Genomic DNA, 4,582 nt, shown 5'->3' on the forward strand with positions numbered 1-4,582 from the left:
AGAGGGACAGAGGGACAGATCAGAGGGACAGAGGACAGCAGAGCTGCAGAGACATCATGAAGCTGACAGAGAGCTGCTGCAGCTCATCATCTCTCTCTCTCTCTCTGCTCTGGGACTATTCTCTTATTCTCTGCTTTCTGCACCGTTTTCCTGCAGCATGTTGTGTCTCTGGCTGCTCTGTAGTTCAGCTCACAGTCTACCGGGTGTGTGTTTGTGTGTGTGTGTGTGTGTGTGAGGGGGGGTTCTCTGCTTTCTGCAAGATTCTTTAATTTTACGCCCCATTTCCTCCTCATGTCATTCAGACACACACATCCACTGGTTTTTATGGGCACTAGACAAGCTGCTGCTGCTGCTGCTGCTCGGTCTCTCGGTGGCTCCGCTCTGTCCCCGGCAGGCATGCACGATCAACGGCGGTACAGCAGAGAGCGGACCCGGTACCCAGGACCCGGGGCGCCGGGAGAACAAATGACTCCCTGAACATTTAGCTTTGACTGGGGGGGAGACTAACCGGATCAGCCTCCAGTATCTAAAAAAAGGTGTGTGTGTGTGTGTGTGTGTGTGTGTGTGTGTGTGTGAGGGTTGTATTTAAAAAAATAAATAAAAATCTGTTGATTGATTAATGCTTAGTTGTGTTAAAGAGAAATAAATGCACCTGGTTGTAATAGATTCTCTTTAAATAGAAAACAAGTAAATAAAAAAAATAAATAGGAAAAGTGGACTAAAATAAAATGTAAACCTTTAAAAAGCCACATTACATTCGTTTACAGTCTGTTTGGTGACAGGATGAAGTGGAAAAAAGTTTTGAACGTGGAGCCGCAGCTGCATGTCTGTCAGCACCACGGACAGCGCGAGAACCGCAACGTGCCAAACTGCTTTAAAAGAAAAAAAAGTGTCAAATTAAAATTAAAACAGCTGAAAATAAAAGTTCTTTAAACAGATGGAAGTGCAGGTGGAAAAGTGTAGAAAAGTCTTTTGGGACACTTACCATGTTTTTTGCAGAGGTCTGCTGGCAGGCTGGAACAGCTGTAAAAAGAGACGAGGAGAGGATGGAAGCGGACTGAAGCGGACTGAAGCGGACTGCTTGTATCCGCGCTAAAGCACCAAGTGCACAGCTCTTCTCTGTGGCTCGGCGGGAAAAGAGCGGAGTTTGCGTCAGTGCGCAGCAAGGTGCCCTTCGAGTGACATTTTCTTGATAATAGGAGTTTGATAAATCATTGGCCTTGGATTCGGATTTTTAAAGGGACAACCGGAGCCAAGACGACGGGGGTGCGCGTGCGTGCGTGAATTTGGTGTGCGTATTGTGGTTACGCACGGCACGTGTGAGCGCTGGAGGGACTCTTTCCAAAGCTCATTAATACACTTGTCTCCAGGGATGTGTGGGATGCTTACACACGTACACGGACGCATCATCCCACACGAGCACAAGCAGCAGCTCGTGTGGGATAAAGATTTCCAGGTTTAGTCTTTTTACTGGAGAAAGATCTAATGCAGCAGCAGAGAGTCTAAATACTGTTCTCACTGTGCTGCTGAGTCGGGTTTCTCTGCTACAGTTACTATTACAGTAGCCACTCAGGGGACAGAGGCGTTTTCAGTGCACAAGATGATTTGTTTCATAGAAAACTACTCGGTTCTTTTATGTCATCAACATTTAGGCCTGAACAAATGCAGAAACTATGAAATCAAAAGAGCGCGTTAGTTGGAGACGTGTTTATTTAAGTTGTAATATATCAAAAACAGCTGGAATTCTTTATAGATATATCATTATGCATACATAACACACCATATATATAAATACATATATTTAAGTTCAAGTACAATTGACGGTTTAAGACTACGTGCTATAAATGGTCTGAACTATAAATAGTTTGTTTCCACTTGGCGGGTTTTACGCACAGCGCGCTCCCGGCTCTATACGTTCCTTCGTGCGTCACCGATAGGAGCATTGATCAAGTTAAAAAAAAAAGAAAAAAAAGTGGGCGAGGTCTTTATAAAGCTACTCATTTGTTAAAGTCTTATGCAAGAAACGAGGCCTCTTTTTTTCTTAAAGCACGTGTGTGAGGAGGAACCGGAGCGGTTGGCTGGAGGCCGGAGGACTGGAGCGGTGACAGAGGAGAGAATGTGCCATGGAGATTCTAGAACACCAGAACACTGCATTGCGCATCCCTTCCTCACAGGCTCCCTGTGAACGGATAATAACATGGAAGTCCTGCGTGTGGGGATTTATCCAACAACTAAAAAACACACAAGCGACCTAGTTTGTCTCATCAACTAATTAAGAATAACTTTATAAAACGTTCATTATAAACAGTTTAGGCCTCAATACAGAAACCATCACACAGTGAGAGGTGGTGGAGCTGCAGGACAAAACACACACAAGCACATGATAGACTACACATAAAACACACACACACACATACACACACGCACACAGGCCACCACACAGGAGGGAAATTGATTTGGTCGCCTATAAAATGTTTAATTCTTGACACTTTGCTGCAACTGAAATATTTGTGCTTAATAAAGCGAAACAGCTCCGGGCGCCTCCTCTCCTCTGATTGGCTGAGCCAGACCTGACAGTCCAATTATAAACGTGTTAACGACCAGAACCAGATAGTTGCTTAGCAACCACGTTGTTTAGCTAGCTATTATTACAGGCAATAAAGACAGGCCTATAATAATAATAATAATAATAACAATAATAATAATAATAATAATAATAATAATAATAATAGCCTTATGATAATAATAATAATAATTACAACAACAATAATAGCCTACTACTACTACTACTACTAATAATAATAATAATAATTGGCTAATAATAAATACCCATTGCCTGGTGGAATGTCTAAATTTTCATAATATATATATATATATGTATATATATATACATATATATATATATACATATATATGTATATATATATATAACCACTACTTAGTTGATGTTTTCATATTCATTCACTAAATAATTAGGCTACTTTTACGCCGCTGATCTGTGTTCATCCATAAGCTATTTTTCTAGTCTCGACCGTTCCCCAGTCTGAAATATGTTATTTTATTTTTAATATTTTATAATTTTTTCTCCACAACTATTTGGCAGTCCCAGAAATGATCTCGCAACCCCCGTTGGGGGGTCCCGATCCCCAGGTTGAGAACCGCTGAACTACAGTAGCCTACATGGCAGGAGAAATACCTCACATTAAAGACGAACAATACAGCCTTTCATTCTAAAAATATATATATAAAATATATTCTAAAAAATACATATATTTATCTTTAATAAACTAATATAAAATTTAACAAAATTAAAATAAAAAATAAAAAGTCTAAATCCTCATTTGCATTGTTCTGAGTTGTTTACTGGACGTCCTGTTGTTAACCTGCGCTGCTTTCACGACAGCTGCTGAGGTTTGAGGCAGGCTGTCCCTGCTGGGATCACCGTGGTTACACCCACCGCACCGGGGGGACCGGTACCTGGGGGACCGGCAGCCTGCAGAGTCCCGCCAGCCAGCTCGGGCCCGGTGCTCGCGCTCCGTGCACGCTGCCTCCCTCCGCTTGTAAATCTCCGTCCTCTCCAGATAAGAGGAGCAGCGGCTGTATTAGCCGCCACCTTCACTTTAATTACATTGTCAACAGAGAATAATTGTAATTGATTTCTGCTCGTCTTCCAAAGTCCGCTGAGCACGCGGCCTGCCAGGAATGCGCGCGCGCGCGCGCACACACACACACACACACACACACACACACACACACACACACACACACACACAGGCCAACACATCCAGTTACATGAGGATTTTAAATGTTTACAGAAATAGCGGTTTGCAGAGCTTTACGCACACGTGCAGCAAAAATAAAGAGCACGTGTATCTGCAGGAACCCTCAGACAGATGTTGGACAGATGTTCTCTATAGCGGGAAATGTCCAACTACAATTGAATAAAATGTTGTTAAAGAGGTTATACTGGTTTCTTCATCATTCATCATTTCATTTTCATTCATTAGTTTTTTTTTGCATTTCGAGACTATAGAAGTCCTGATGGAGGAGCTGAACTAACCGGCACGCGGAGGAGGGTTTCTCTGCGTCGCCTCCTCGTGCTCGTTAATTACAACGAACTCGTGTAATTAATTGATCACTCCCACCGCTGTCGCCTGAGTGATAAGAAGCCGCATCCATCTGAAGCGCCTGGGAAGCAGTGATTCAGCGGAGGAGGTCATCCAGGGGGCCCACGGCTCCCATCATCATCACTACCATCACCATCATCATCATCACTACCATCATCACCACCATCATCATCACTACCATCATCATCATTCCTGGCTGTCAGCGACACTTTACAATTTAAGTTGGGGCGATTTGTGCAACTGTCTCAGACAGAAACACTCTTGTATTTGTACTAATAATGACTGGTATTGACTGTTATTGACCGGGGCCTGCTCCTTTCATGCAGATGTTTCGTTTTAAACAAGAATATGAAACAGATGTGTCTAAGATCGTTGCTTTTTATCAATTCAGGTGACTTTTTCAAAAGGATGTTCAGAGAGTAGGCCAACATGTTCCATCCCAAAGAAATTCCCTA

Source organism: Sebastes umbrosus, chromosome 2, assembly GCF_015220745.1.
Source record: "Sebastes umbrosus isolate fSebUmb1 chromosome 2, fSebUmb1.pri, whole genome shotgun sequence".
NCBI lineage: Eukaryota > Metazoa > Chordata > Actinopteri > Perciformes > Sebastidae > Sebastes > Sebastes umbrosus.